The sequence below is a fragment of the Paramisgurnus dabryanus genome, chromosome 20 (assembly GCF_030506205.2).
Source record: "Paramisgurnus dabryanus chromosome 20, PD_genome_1.1, whole genome shotgun sequence".
NCBI classification, from domain to species: Eukaryota; Metazoa; Chordata; class Actinopteri; order Cypriniformes; family Cobitidae; genus Paramisgurnus; species Paramisgurnus dabryanus.
Window position 1 is genome coordinate 15,106,724 of NC_133356.1, and position 16,691 is coordinate 15,123,414.

At 36.5% G+C, this 16,691-nt stretch overlaps 2 long non-coding RNA genes across 2 annotated transcripts; both read right to left on the reverse strand.

Annotated features, from left to right (window-relative positions):
• Nucleotides 1–7,147: 7,147 nt before the first annotated feature.
• Nucleotides 7,148–8,073, reverse strand: LOC141281302 (uncharacterized). Its single transcript, XR_012335517.1, has 3 exons — nucleotides 8,019–8,073; nucleotides 7,671–7,732; nucleotides 7,148–7,511 (listed from the first exon to the last, which is right to left on the reverse strand). It is a non-coding gene; the product is annotated as an uncharacterized lncRNA (long non-coding RNA).
• Nucleotides 8,074–8,932: 859 nt separating this feature from the next.
• On the reverse strand, nucleotides 8,933–12,289 carry LOC135786967 (uncharacterized). The gene is made up of 5 exons (XR_010547018.2): nucleotides 11,991–12,289; nucleotides 10,384–10,440; nucleotides 10,233–10,296; nucleotides 9,885–9,946; nucleotides 8,933–9,725 (listed from the first exon to the last, which is right to left on the reverse strand). It is a non-coding gene; the product is annotated as an uncharacterized lncRNA (long non-coding RNA).
• Nucleotides 12,290–16,691: the final 4,402 nt, after the last annotated feature.

Below are 16,691 nucleotides of genomic sequence, written 5' to 3' on the forward strand. Positions count from 1 at the left end.
TTGACAGAAAACCTGACAAGTTACAAAACAATATGACCTTTTCAGCTCATCATGAACGCAAACTTGGGAGGCCCTTGAACTTGGGAGGCCCCTGGGCTTCAGCCCAGGTAAGCCCGTGCATTAAGGCGGCCTTGGCGATGGTAATGCAACAAAGATTTAAAAGCAACGCCTATGCTCCAGTTTATTGTAGCACTTCAATCCGTGAAACAACATATGGTTCAAGTGAGGAACCTTCCTATGGTTCTAATGTTTCCAACCATGCTGAAAATGCATTCTGATGGTGAATTGGTAGTGCAGACACTTTTTCGTAACCTTGAGCAACCAAGAAAGAAAATATCTTGCCTCATTGTTCCACGCCCAACCCAGCGGGTCATCGTTTGCCTTCCCTTGCAAATAGTGCACAAACTCTGAGTCTGCTGGCCATTTGCGTTATGCATTCTGACAACCGTCACAGCCCTAGTTTGTATGCAAGATGATAACAGGTTTTCGTAAGTGTAACATACTGTAGTTAATAGACAATAACTACATACCAACATGTAGGTGATGTGCCGCCATTTTTATGTAGATGTGTTTACATTCAAACTTAAAGGCACACCATGGAACTTTTTGGCCACTAGGGGGTGTTAGACATGTATTTTTCACGTCTAGCGCTCCTAGAGGCCACAAGCGCCGCAGTACTGTCGCAAAGGAAAAGAAGACAACTCTTTAGGTCACAAAGTGTGCCTTCCAGCATGTCATGTGTCATATAATTTCATTGGTTTTATTTTCATCAAACTCCAAAAAATCGTGTAGCTCACGTTTACAAGCCAGTTGTAATGGTGGTTGCTTGGTTAAAGTTTATATTTGAAAAAATATAGCCATAAAGGGGAATCGAACCCGGATCGCCCGTGTCGTAGGTCCATGACACCACGGCACCACAATGTCACGTGATATTAGTCTCTCTCTAAACTCTCCAAGTAGCCTCCAGTAAAATTCACGTAAAAAAAGAGTGTTCAGGCACCAGACAGGACTTATATATGCAAGCATTATAACATTACTTACTAGTACAAAAGCATGAGGGCCAAGTCAGCATCGGTCAAAAACCCCTCCTCCTTCTTTTAAGTTCACGCCAGCGAGCGAACGCTTGGCCCAATATAATTGATCCTCGTCCTTCTTTTTATTCTGTCACTCTCCTGTTTTCTCTTTCTGGTCTCCTCCAACAAGACCGTGGGTTTCTTTTTCTTAGTTGCTGCTTCTACCATGACAAAAACATCAGGAAAATAAATAGTTGCGCTCTCACATCCGAATTTGAGGAAGTGACGTATGCCGTAAAGCAGATTTTTGTAGTTTTTTGTTTTGTGCTCGGGTTACTACCCGAAACCCCAAGTTTAAAAGTACAAGTAAAAGTGATACAGACCCCGTCAGGCTATGGTGGACGTATCATTCAACCTATTTTAAGTCGATGTACCATCACAAAAGTCTTGAAAATATATTATGAAGGTTGAAAAACTACAAAGTGTCACTTTATATACACTTAACCAGCAGATATATAACCCTGTATCCCAAGACTGGTTGCTCACTGAAGCTAAGTAGGAAAACCGGTTTGCTGCTGGTAGAGGTATTAGTGAGACCAGCAGGGGATGCTCACCCTGTGGTCTGTGTGGGTCCTACCACCCCAGTATAGTGATGGGGACACTATACTGTCAAAAAGCACCGTCCTGCAGATAAACCGTTAAACCGAGGTCCTGACTCTCTGTGGTCGATAAAAATCCCAGGATGACTTCGAAAAAGAGTAAGGGTGTGCCCCGGCATCCTGGCCAAACTTGCCCATTGGCCTACTAATCATCTCCTAATATACTAATTGGCTATATCACGGTGTCTCCTCTCCACAAATAAGCACTGTTGTTGAGTGGCGTAATATGGCTGCCGTCGCATCATCCAGGAGGATGCTGCACATTGGTGGTGGTTGAGAAAAATCCCACTTTCACATGTAAAGTGCTTCAGAAAAGTGCTATATAAATGTAATGAATTATTATTATTATAACTCTGAATGTGTTTGGGTGAAGAAATGAAGTAATCTAGAATGGCATTAAGGTAAGAAAATGATGAGGTAATTTTCAATGTTCAGTGAAATCTTCCTTTAATGATTATTTAAAAGAAAAAGTAAAGGTCTTAGAAATATATCTCCAGTGTTTATTAATAAATGCATTCATGTAAATCAAAATAACTTTAAAGGGCCTCTAAAATATATAATCAACAAAAAAGGTGTATGCTGCAATTATCAGTTCCATTCTTCCTGTCAGGGTGTGAGTAAGTCATTTGCAGCGTTTGAAACCAGACAGAGTTCATTTGCACCTTAATTGAGAAAGCAACTAAGTTCATATAGCAAAAACTCATTTCACAACCAACCACACAAGCAGGAAGTCATTTTCAGAAAAAGCAAACACATATTTTTCTAAATCGCATGTCACTCCAATCCATGGAGTACCACAAAAAATACATCACTGCTAGAATTCACAGAAGTGTTTTATACTTGACACACATCACAAATCAATTAACTTTAACCGTCTACAACAGCGAAGGACCTCCGTGGACCTTTATTGAATGTTGGGCAGAACTTCATTGAAAACTGGCCCTCTCTAATCCATAGACGTCAGCATTTATTTGACAGTGGAGGTCTCATGTGACTGATACACTGTTTGACTAACAATGCAAGTTTAAACTCAGATCCCCTGAAGAGTAAAGGGCAGAGTTAGAGAAATGTCCTGCTAATCGAACTACAGTTGCTCTCGGCAGCTCAATAAATTCAATTAGTGTGTGTTCTCGCCTTTGTATTTTCATTAGAACCGGTTTTAATTACTTTAATTCTTTCACTTATGGCTATGTCTGTTTGTTTCAGTGCAATGGCTGATGGTAGCCAATCGTTTTTTAGTTAATAGACTGAAGAGCATAATTAAAATCCCATCAGTGTGACTGGACTTAAGACACAGCCTCTCTCTCGGCATACACAGAGTTTTGGAGGTAGAGAAAGAAAAATACCAAGAATCACTGTGAATGAGCAGAAGAAATATGGATTCAGGAAACTTGGCCATAAAACCAGAAGGCACGTCAGCGGTGATGTAACTGTAGTGTAATGGCAAAAATGCTCATGTTTGAGTGAAAAAAGTGATTAATATATTCCAGATTGTTAGATTTCATTATAGCTCATGTATGACTTGTTTGAGCTATTAGTTTCGTTCCTAAAGGAAAGAATGGCGTAGATTCATCTTAGCACATGGCCCTGTCAGGATTCCTAGTAATGTAGCATAGAAGAGTTGGTGGCAAGGATAAATTGCATCTGAGGACCCATTAATCATATGCATGTTTTTGCTAAAAGCACTGCTTCGGAGGAGTGGTCCTGCCAGGCAGCAAATACACCAGGCACTAACAAAGAAGCAGTACTGCAATATCCATCACACCAACATAAAGAACACTGAGAGACGGGAAAGTAAAGGCACTTGTTACTGACACAATTACTTTAGATCGATCATGGGGTCACTGTGTGAGAGCTTGTGTATAGAGATGTTTCAAAGCTTTTTTGATTTAGAGCAGAGAGGGAATAACGTTTCAAAATCTAGTGAGCTGTCTGCCTAGTGAGCATCTGAAGTCATTATAGATGCACTAATGATATGGAGGCTGTTCTAAGAGGTATGCAGCAACCTTATGATTGCTTCTAAGATGCCTAGTTTGGGCCAAATCCCAAGCATTGTGTGTATGATTTACATGTGAGGTAATCCCAGAACCCATTTTGGGCAAACACATGGGAAAAGCTCATTAAGGAGGGCGGATAAAGTGAGAGGAGTTTCGACAAAAATATATTCAATACTGAGAAGAACAGATAAAAAAGTAGTTCAATCAAATTTACGCTGATAAAAGACAACAGTGAGTTAAGTCTCATGTGTCCTTTACTTTATGGGAAGTGTATTTTGTTTGGCATAGATGGTGCACAAACTTGCTATGTATGTAGTGTCCATTTCAATTAGGATGTTACCTTAGAAGACAGCTGCCTATGTAGGTAGTAGATAGCAAGGCAGCTCATTAGATTCTAGAAAACTGATTTTGTGTTGTTTTGTGGCTTACTGATTTGTCTAAAACATCTAGAGCCTTTGCTAACAGTGACATTATGCATAGATGTTGGACAAGGTGATATTGGCTATACAACAGTAAACAACAACAGTAAATGTCAAACATGTTGAGAGAGAGAGGGGGGGTACTATTCTGCCCAAAACCACAAAGAAAAAGTGAAATTTTGCTGAATCTGACTTCTAGGCATCTCTGAATAGGAGCGTATGGAGATAATTATTCAGTCTGGGATATCCGTTTATCATTTTGCTCTTTCACTCATCTTTTTCCCATCTGATATATTCATTATTCGTTCCTTCATCTCAGCACTGGCACCTCAGGAAGGATGGATAAAGATCATTCCATATAAACCCTCCCATATTTCTCCCTTGCTGCTCTTTTGCTGTCCAAGAAGAAAGAGAAAGATTCTCAGTCGAGCAGCAGGCAGAAACCGGAGGACATGTAGAGATAAAGGTAAGAAGAGAGCAGGCAGGAAAGTGACAAAAAAGAACCGGAAAGGGGCGTTAACCCTGTGTAGGCCAGTCATCCAGACAGAAGCACCCTAAGCTCCACACAGTTTCAAAGTAGCTGAGAACCTTACTCATTAAATCCAAATCTACTTTTACCCTGTCCTCTTTTCGTTCACACACTCACATTTCATTCTGTGATCATGTGACATGATGAATTTATGAGGTCAATTACAAGCGGCTGGGGCGTGCTGAGGGTCTCGGTAAAAAGTCCTCAGATGTGTTACATAAATGCTAGAATAAGAGATGAAGTGAGCAGAAGACCAGCATCAAATGAAAAGAAATATTCTGAATGTTGGGAAAAACAAGATTGCATTGCCTAATATCAGTTTTGCATGAGTCAGTGTCCTGTGTTGCTACAATTTTGGTGTAAATTTAAAATAAATAATATATTTTGGGGCCAGTGTTGGATGTAACTAGTTACTATGTAATTAGTTACTGTAATTTAATTATTTTTTTCTTTGAAAATTAAAGTATTGGGTTAGTCTTATTTTTCCAGTAATTTAATTATCATTAGGCTCCTTCTGATGTAAATGAACTAAATACTGTATGGACTGTAAAACATGCCGGTTATAAATAATACAATAGTGGATTAAACATCAAAATGTAAAGCCTAATGTTAAAATGCATGTTTTTTGTGTATAATTAGTAGTAAACACCGACTTCATCATAATTCCTCCCGCTTCAGACTCAGCCTGTAAGTTAACTCCTGTTAGCATTGCATTTTGACCAAATCTTTCACACATGGTAAGGAGCATCACATTTCCGGCTGATGTCAGAGGTATTCAGGCTTTTACAAAGTACCCAGAGCCGATCCTGGCCTTCTGGGGGCCCTAAGCAACTTTGTGAGGGGGCCCTGTCATCGCGTTCATAAAAAAAATTCACAGTCTCTGCTTAAATGTTGCTATTAACAAAATGTTAACATTCATCAGAATATTTCCTGCTTATAACATTGACACATGTTTTTTTTTAAAAGCCCTTAACCTGTTATTATTAGTACTAAGAAAACAAGGTATACTGCCAAATATATAATTTTTTAAAGAGATGTAGAACATCAGGGAAATGTAAAATTATGAATAAAATAAAACCAAAATAGCTGTCAGATAAACTATAACAAATTTGTTTAAAAACTAAGCCTTTGTTTATAAGACTCCACAGATAAACATACCAAAATACATAAATAATTATCTAAATATGCAAACATTAAACCTAATGTGCATTGTTTTAAACTGCTAACAGGAGTCACATTACATCTTGCATGAAGAAATGTTTCTTTTTTTATGAAAGATTTTGATTATTAATGTGTACAAGCATTTCTAACAAAACACACTGGACTAAAACTAAATCTAGGGATTTGGACTTCATTGTTTGTTTCAAATCCATTGCATGGTTAGTCAAGACTAAATTAGAATTTAAAACATTAGTGTGTTCCTAATCTTTTAACTTCACTGTGCTTGTCGTTCCTGCTCCGGGCGGAGCATAGCTTTTAAACCATATCCATATGAAGACCCATGTCGATAGACGCTTCAATCGCATGCGGAGCTGCATAGATGGACTGACAACTGGAATTAAAGGATCGTGAGATCAGTCTGCTTGTTATAATTTCGAATGGCTCTCGCAGCACAATGATGTCACTCGTCAGCTAGTCTGTGCAGTGCTGCATGAAATTAAGAACAAGGGGGACCCCTAGTGGTGCGGGGCCCTACACAGCTCACGTAGCCTGCGTATAGGGAGGATCGGCTCTGAATGTACCGATTAGCTGGTGAATCAGGGACACAGCACTTTTTAAATCATTGAGTTTTGTACAAAATTTGTGTGTTTTAGGAAGGAAGTGAAATCTGGAGCTACAAAAATGTACAGTACGCTGAAAATAATGTGTTTTTTGAACCAGAAACCACGCAAACACATTGTATTATACCAAATACACAAAACAAAGTTTCTTAGCAATGAAATAGGTGCCCTGTAATACGCAAAAGTAGTTAATAGTTAGTTAATAGTGAGAATGGACCTTAAAAGGTGTGACCAGAATAATTTATGTACACTGTTAACGATTTCCCTGTATTTTTACAGTACGGTACTGGCAGCACGGTTGCCAGTAAGTTACTGTATTTTGGTTTTACAGTACTGTACTGTAATACCATTTTACAGTACACAAACTAGTACTGTATAGTTACAAAGCAGTACTGTACTGTAATTTTACAATATTTTATTACAGTAGTCTATTTTTACAGTAATTTACTGTAATGTCTATATTGACCCATAAATGCTATTTATTACTTATTACAGTTAATACAATAATATTATATAAAATAGCTAGAGATTTAGGTTTAAATCTATAGTTATTAATATGGTAAAAATGCTAAATTAAAACATAATGAATTAAAGGCAATCCAAGCAATGTTTGTATCAAAATTTTATTAAAAAAAACATTTAATTGAAACAAACATATTTAAAACAAGATTTTAAACAATAATAAACATATAATCAAGTAACATAAAATAAAATCAACAAGTATAAACAAGTTTGGAGACCCCTGCTGTAACATATTTAACTCTTGCAAATAGAACACTGTTCCATAGTTTGAAGTTTTCAGTTTAAAGTCCATCATCGACTAAAAGGTAACATTTCACTGTGGTAAAAACAACACTGGCCCATAGTTTTAAATATTCTACTTGAATTTCATTGAACACTAAAAATAAATTAAAAATTAAACTGTGGCAGACAGACCACAGTGGCCTTTACTTTGAAGTCGTCCATTCGAACTCAATCAGCGACTGCATGAAGCTGTTCACATGGGGGTTAATGGCCACAGCTTTTCTCTGCACCAAGTTCCTTGTCTTTTTGCTTGCTCCTTGTCTGGATGTGCACTTTTTCCCATCTTTGGACTTAATTCTATCCAGAAACCTGTTAGAAATATCATAAATATTAAGTCAACAAATATAAGATAGAAAAAGATTCTTAAAAAATTAAACTCAGCCTTGAATTTACTCCTATTCTGAAACCTTTTGCTCTTATTCTACTGTTCCACGCCTAATTACATTAAAATACAGAAGATTCACTTACCGCTGAACAAACTCTTTCCTCAATGGACAGCATCCACATGGATCCTGTCATGATTGAATGTCCTGAACAGAAAGTACAATTGTTACTGATTTGGACACAACTTTTTATTCTGAAAACAAAATTTTTTGTCAATAAAGTCCAGGGACACCTCTGCTAAATAAATACAATTATTAAATTAAATTTCTTATAACCAAAGTCTGAATATTTCTGTTTGTATATTTCTACATGGCAAACTAAGACAATTGTGTACATGTTGTGTATGGTCGTGTTACAGTGTTGTGTGTGAATGAGTGAATGAGTGTATACATGGGTATTTAAAGAAACTGTAGTGGTAAAGTGCAAACTTACCAAACATAATGTGCTTGGTGTGTGTCTGGTATCACCCGTTGTGCCTCCACATCTGCCTTAACTCCTATAAAAGTGCAAGGACACTCATGTAAAATACAAATAAAAAGTCAGCCACATTCCTGTGTAATTTTGCATGTGACGTGAAAGCATTTAATATTGCAGTCGAAAAAATACATGACTTGTAACTGTACTTCATGTACTTGCCTGGTGCCTTTAAAGATGATCCATCTTACCCAATCCAGCTTACAAGCAATGGTAAGACTGTAAAAAAGACAAATGTTACAAAATCTGTTAGCCATAGAAATAAATAGACATTGTGAAGGAAATGGTAAAAGAAAATTTTGTAACACTTTACTATAAGAGTTTATTCCTTAACATTTGGTAATGCCTTAGCTAATATGAACTAACAATGAACAATATATTTTACAACATTAATAATATTTGATAATGTTCATTGTGCAGAGACAAAGTGATTGATTAAAAAATGTATTAAGTGTTTAAATCTAATATCATGCTATGCTAACAAATAAAACATTACTGTAAGTGTTAAGTCAGTTGTAAAACAAATATATATATATATATATATATATATATATATATATATATATATATATATATATATATATATATATATATATATATATATATATATATATATTAGTTGTTATATTATATATTATATATAAATATCTAAATAAGTCTTTTTTTAATTATAACATCTTGTCTACAGAAAATCTCTGAAAATGTCTCGTTTAGTGCAGAAAATAGCGATTTATAGTGATAAGGTAAAAAGACTGTCCCTTTAATGTTTTACCCGGACCGGCTACGGTGTAACACTACACTGTTAACGATTTAACTGTATTTTTACAGTACGGTACTGGCAGCACGGTTGCCAGTAAGTTACTGTATTTTGGTTTTACAGTACTGTACTGTAATGCCATTTTACAGTACACAAACTAGTACTGTATAGTTACAAAGCAGTACTGTACTGTAATTTTACAATATTTTATTACAGTAGTCTATTTTTACAGTAATTTACTGTAATGTCTATTTTGACCCATAAATACTATTTATTACTTATTACAGTTAATACAATAATATTATATATAATAGCTAGATATTTAGGTTTAAATCTATAGTTATTAATATGGTAAAAATGCTACATTAAAACATAATGAATTAAAAGGCAATCCAAGCAATGTATGTATCAAAATTTTATTTAAAAAAAACATTTAATTGAAACAAAACATATTTAAAACAAGATTTTAAACAATAATAAACATATAAACAAGTTAAATAAAATAAAATCAACAAGTATAAACAAGTTTGGAGACCCCTGCTGTAACATATTTAACTCTGGCAAATAGAACACTGGTCCATAGTTTGAAGTTTTCAGTTTAAAGTCCATCATCGACTAAAAGGTAACATTTCACTGTGGTAAAAAGAACACTGGCCCATAGTTTTAAATATTCTACTTGAATTTCATTGAACACTAAAAATAAATTAAAAATTAAACTGTGGCAGACAGACCACAGTGGCCTTTACTTTGAAGTCGTCCATTCGAACTCAATCAGGGACTGCATGAAGCTGTTCACATGGGGGTTAATGGCCACAGCTTTTCTCTGCACCAAGTTCCTTGTCTTTTTGCTTGCTCCTTGTCTGGATGTGCACTTTTTCCCATCTTTGGAATTAATTCTATCCAGAAACCTGTTAGAAATATCATAAACATTAAGTCAACAAATATAAGATAGAAAAAGATTTTTAAAAAACTAAACTCAGCCTTGAACTTACTCCTATTCTGAAACCTTTTGCTCTTATTCTACTGTTTCACACCTAATTACATTAAAATACAGAAGATTCACTTACCTCGGAACAAACTCTTTCATCAATGGACAGCATCCACCTGGATCCTGTCATGATTGAATGTCCTGAACAGAAAGTACAATTCTTACTGATTTGGACACAACTTTTTATTCTGAAAACAAAATCTTTTGTCAATAAAGTCCAGGGACACCTCTGCTAAATAAATACAATTATTAAATTACATTTCTTATAACCAAAGTCTGAATATTTCTGTTTGTATATTTCTACATGGCAAACTAAGACAATTGTGTACATGTTGTGTATGGTCGTGTTACAGTGTTGTGTGTGAATGAGTGAATGAGTGTATACATGGGTATTTAAAGAAACTGTAGTGGTAAAGTGCAAACTTACCGAACATAATGTGCTTGGTGTGTGTCTGGTATCACACGTTGTGCCTCCACATCTGCCTTAACTCCTGAAAAGTGCAATGACACTCAGGTAAACTACAAATAAAAAGTCAGCCAAAAAATACATGACTTGTAACTGTACATCATGTACTTGCCTGGTGCCTTTAAAGATGATCCATCTTACCCAATCCGACTTACAAGCAATGGTAAGACTGTAAAAAATACAAATGTTACAAAATCTGTTAGCCATAGAAATAAGTAGACATTGTGAAGGAAATGGTAAAAAAAATTTAGTAACACTTTACTACAATAGTTTATTCCTTAACATTTTGGTAATGCCTTAGCTAATATGAACTTTACAACATTAATAATATTTGATAATGTTCATTGTGCAGAGACAAAGTGATTGATTTAAAAATGTATTAAGTGTTTAAATCTAATATCATGCTATGCTAACAAATAAAACCTTTCTGTAAGTGTTTAGTCAGTTGTAAAACAAATATATATATATATATATATATATATATATATATATATATATATATATATATATATATATATATATATATATATTAGTTGTTATATTATATATTACATATAAATATCTAAATAAGTCTTTTTTTATTATTATTCTATAACATCTTGTCTACAGAAAATCTCTGAAAATGTCTCGTTTAGTGCAGAAAATAGCGATTTATAGTGACAAGGTAAAAAGACTGCCCCTAATGTTTAACCCGGACCGGCTGCGGTGTAACACGCTATTTCACGCAAAGTTTTTTAACTAAGTTAGTAGCTAGCTGGCTGCTCACTTTAAAGATAAACATGATCGCCTAAATCTGAGCAATCCTGGTGATGCCAGTTTCCTACACGATGTTATTATGGATTATTTTACATCCAGAGATGAAGGATCAGATGACAGAGACGAGAAGACAAAGGTACGTAAATGCGGAGCCCATTCTCTTTTTGTGCATTGATTTGATGCGTTTTGGAAACTTATATATACTGCATGTAATGCATCTGAAGTGGTGGAAACAATATGCCATAAAAATGTATTGGACAACTTACTGGGTGTGTAAAACGCTTAAGAGAAGATATTCTCTGCTTTTGCTGATATAACGTTACCGTAATATAATAACAACAACAATAAGCGCGGCAATCCCTTTCGTTCATCTGATATTAAGATGAGCCCAGGTCTGAATGATATTTGGTCGAAGTTAAAGCTGCGATGAGTTCGATGCATGTATCCAGTTAAATATGAGGTTTCTTGTTTTCACTTCTGTGGAGGAGTTCGGTACTACAGTATGCTGTGTACGGTGTGACAAGTCCTGACTGTTTACAACCACGAGTCAGCCTTGCCAAACAGTCGAACTTAATACTTTTCTCTGACGCTAACTGAACGGATGAAACGCCGAGATAAACGACCATTATGCTGGGACCGCAAGATCGCGCTGGCGGGTGGTCTTTGTCCATTTCGTTAAAAATAGTTTCATTGTCACCACACTTTCAACACAATATAAACTCACCAAAACCCTCATAATTTAGTTAAAACAATCCTATATTCATTAATAAAGGTGTAAAGCGAGTAAAAGCAGCGGTAGACATCTGTGTGTAACGTTAGCTTACTTTCTGAGGGAGATTGAAACTTTGTTGGCGACCGTTTTTCTCTCTCATTGCACGTTTAAAACAATATTGTGACAAACTATTGACAACATTCTTAAACTAAAAATTAAGTTTTCATGAAACAGAAATATTTCAAACTTACCGAACTGCCAGAAATCAATCGTCCTCCTTCAGCTGCAGCCAGGAGTTGTGCTCTCCCTCCCTCTGTGTGATTTGACGTTGGCGCACTTTCTCTGATTATTGCAAGTACACCTGGCACATTACAGCAATGGCTACAGCAAGGTTACATCAAGACCAAAAGATACTGTAAAATTTTCCCGCTCAAACAAATTTACCCAGAATGCATTATGAACTGCAGTACTGTACTGTAATGTACACATACAGTATAGTACTGTGGATTTTTACAGTAATGTACTGCTAAATCTACAGCGACATCTAACAGTGTATGTCACGCAAAGTTTTTTAACAAGTAGCTAGCTGCTCACTTTAAAGATAAACATGATCGCCTAAATCTGAGCAATCCTGGTGATGCCAGTTTCCTACACGATGTTATAATGGACTATTTTACATCCAGAGATGAAGGATCAGATGACAGAGACGAGAAGACAAAGGTACGTAAATGCGGAGCCCATTCTCTTTTCGTGCATTGATTTGATGTGTTTTGGAAACTTATATACAGCGTGTAATGCATCTGAAGTGGTGGAAACAATATGCCATAAAAATGTATTGGACAACTTACTGGACGTGTAAAACGCTTTAGAGAAGATATTCTCTGCTTTTGATGATATACCGTAATATAATAACAACAACAATACGCGCGGCAATCCCTTTCGTTCATCTGATATTAAGATGAGCCCAGGTCTGAATGATATTTGGTAGAAGTTAAAGCTGCGATGAGTTCGATGCATGTATCCAGTTAAATATGAGGTTTCTTGTTTTCACTTCTGTGGAGGAGTTCAGTACTACAGTATGCTGTGTACGGCGTGTCAAGTCCTGTCTGTTTACAACCACGAGTCAGCCTTACCAAACAGTCGAACTTAATACTTTTCTCTGACGCTAACTGAACGGATGAAACGCCGAGATAAACGACCATTATGCTGGGACCGCAAGACCGCGCTGGCGGGTTGTCTTTGTCCATTTCGTTAAAAATAGTTTCATTGTCACCACACTTTCAACACAATATAAACTCACCAAAACCCTCATAATTTAGTTAAAACAACCCTATATTCATTAAAAAAAAGGTGTAAAGCGAGTTAAAGCAGCGGTAGACATCTGTGTGTAAGCTTACTTTCTGAGGGAGATTGAAACTTTGTTGGCGACCGTTTTTCTCTCTCATTGCACGTTTAAAACAATATTGTGACAAACTATTGACAACATTCTTAAACTAAAAATTAAGTTTTCATGAAACAGAAATATTTCAAACTTACCGAACTGCCAGAAATCAATCGTCCTCCTTCAGCTGCAGCCAGGAGTTGTGCTCTCCCTCCCTCTGTGTGATTTGACGTTGGCGCACTTTCTCTGATTATTGCAAGTACACCTGGCACATTACAGCAATGGCTACAGCAAGGTTACATCAAGACCAAAAGATACTGTAAAATTTTCCCGCTCAAACAAATTTACCCAGAATGCATTATGAACTGCAGTACTGTACTGTAATGTACACATACAGTATAGTACTGTGGATTTTTACAGTAATGTACTGCTAAATCTACAGCGACATCTAACAGTGTATGTCACGCAAAGTTTTTTAACAAGTAGCTAGCTGCTCACTTTAAAGATAAACATGATCGCCTAAATCTGAGCAATCCTGGTGATGCCAGTTTCCTACACGATGTTATAATGGACTATTTTACATCCAGAGATGAAGGATCAGATGACAGAGACGAGAAGACAAAGGTACGTAAATGCGGAGCCCATTCTCTTTTCGTGCATTGATTTGATGTGTTTTGGAAACTTATATACAGCGTGTAATGCATCTGAAGTGGTGGAAACAATATGCCATAAAAATGTATTGGACAACTTACTGGACGTGTAAAACGCTTTAGAGAAGATATTCTCTGCTTTTGATGATATACCGTAATATAATAACAACAACAATACGCGCGGCAATCCCTTTCGTTCATCTGATATTAAGATGAGCCCAGGTCTGAATGATATTTGGTAGAAGTTAAAGCTGCGATGAGTTCGATGCATGTATCCAGTTAAATATGAGGTTTCTTGTTTTCACTTCTGTGGAGGAGTTCAGTACTACAGTATGCTGTGTACGGCGTGTCAAGTCCTGTCTGTTTACAACCACGAGTCAGCCTTACCAAACAGTCGAACTTAATACTTTTCTCTGACGCTAACTGAACGGATGAAACGCCGAGATAAACGACCATTATGCTGGGACCGCAAGACCGCGCTGGCGGGTTGTCTTTGTCCATTTCGTTAAAAATAGTTTCATTGTCACCACACTTTCAACACAATATAAACTCACCAAAACCCTCATAATTTAGTTAAAACAACCCTATATTCATTAAAAAAAAGGTGTAAAGCGAGTTAAAGCAGCGGTAGACATCTGTGTGTAAGCTTACTTTCTGAGGGAGATTGAAACTTTGTTGGCGACCGTTTTTCTCTCTCATTGCACGTTTAAAACAATATTGTGACAAACTATTGACAACATTCTTAAACTAAAAATTAAGTTGTCATGAAACAGAAATATTTCAAACTTACCGAACTGCCAGAAATCAATTGTCCTCCTTCAGCTGCAGCCAGGAGTTGTGCTCTCTCTCCCTCTGTGTGATTTGACGTTGGCGCACTTTCTCTGATTATTGCAAGTACACCTGGCACATTACAGCAATGGCTACAGCAAGGTTACATCAAGACCAAAATATACTGTAAAATTTTCCCCCTCAAACAAATTTACCCAGAATGCATTATGAACTGCAGTACTGTACTGTAATGTACACATACAGTATAGTACTGTGGATTTTTACAGTAATGTACTGCTAAATCTACAGCGACATCTAACAGTGTACTTTTATATGAATTACTCGAGCCGTTTCAAGCTTTTTGTTCTATCATTTACTAAACAGGATTTAATTAGTAATAAAGTAATTAAATACTTTTTATGAGTAACTGACCCAACACTGTTTGGGGTTTCAGGGTTTAGATTAAGGACTAGGCCTTGGTTATATTACATTTAAGCATTTTAAAAATATAAATTACAAAAAATCATTGCAGGTGTGCATATTTAGACAAAACAAGGTCAGTGATATATTTTAAGATAGTTGTTTCAGTTAAGACTGCCAAGACATGCATTTTAGTGTAGGACTATGCTTAAGTCTTGTTTAGGAAACCACCACTTTAAGTTTTATCAGCCCTACTGTGAAGCAGTCTCTCTCATAAATAGTTATAAATCTGTTTTATCCATACAAAACAATATGACTGTTCATATTTGCTCACATTTTGTAAAATAGAGAATAAGGTTGGGGTTGAACGTCTATTTGTCTATCAATCATAAACAGTTCAAACCATAATGTCTAAATGAATTCATACATGCTGTTTTCACAAAGATGTAAATGAGCACCATATGCAATTCCATCTGTGCTGCTAAAACATCCACAATTCTGTGACAAACCCATAACTGTTCTGAGATACAACCACAAGCTCTTAGGGTCCAAATTAAATATGGCACTTTAAGCATCAGCACTCTCATGTCACTTTGGGGCAGCCAATCATATCATTGAAGAGACACAGATTCTCAGCCACAACTTTCATGAGTCCATCTATGGACAGTCAAATGCTGTGCGATAAAGATGGGCACGGTGTAAAGTCTTTCCTCTCTGGTACTCTCACCCCTGGGAGGAAAAGGCAGATGAGGAATGTTCATTAGGGCAGACGACACAACACAGGGAGGAGGACAGAGCAGACAGTGCATGGGAATCGATGGGGCAGGGTAATTAAAGAGCTATATATTGGAGGAAAGGGGGAAGTCAGTACCGGTAAGTAAAGTAGACTCACAGACTACAGCAATGACGCTACGACAGTCACAGCAGTCACGCACACACACGCACACACTATGTATGCATAGCTGTAATATTATGAACTCTATTTTGCCCTTTTCCAACTAAGCACTATATTATCAGTGACACACAGAACCTTTAGATTCAGTATTACAGTCCGTTAGGCATAAACTGTTTCAGGATTTGTGCACATATAGCACTGTAAACTGGAGGCACAGTTTTCCTTAATGTGATATTCCAAGCCATGCATGAGATCAGAGGAGAAAGCATTAAATGAGATCACCACCCGCTGAATCACAGCCCGACGCGTTTCACAGAGACTTCATAACATGCCTATTGGTTTGAAACACTTTCTACATGGCCTGCTATGTCCTGTAATCTTTTTCAGAGCCCAGCCTTCTATACAGCATACTTTGATCATCTGAAATGCAAGAAAGACCCCACTAAGCCTCTCCAATGAAACGGATGGTTTCACTCTTTTGTTGTATAAAACATTATGTAATTTTTTGAGCTTATTTCTCCCAAGAAGAGATAAAGAATCACAACGGGGGTAAAAAATAACACGTTAAATCTAAAATTGCTGGATTTTTTTCTGATTTGAAGCAGCTTTCCCTGACCCTTAAAAAATGAAAGTGGCACACATAGCATAGGCAAAGTTTGGGGCGGGGGGGCAGGGGGGCACTGTCCCAGACCAGAGCCAATTTGGATTTTGTGAGCTATTAAAGAATAGAAATATGAGTATTTCTAATTTATTTGTCTGATCTTAATATTTTAATGGTTTGACTGAGTAACGTAAGGATAAATAGTTTTAATTAATTTAAACAACATTTAAATAACAG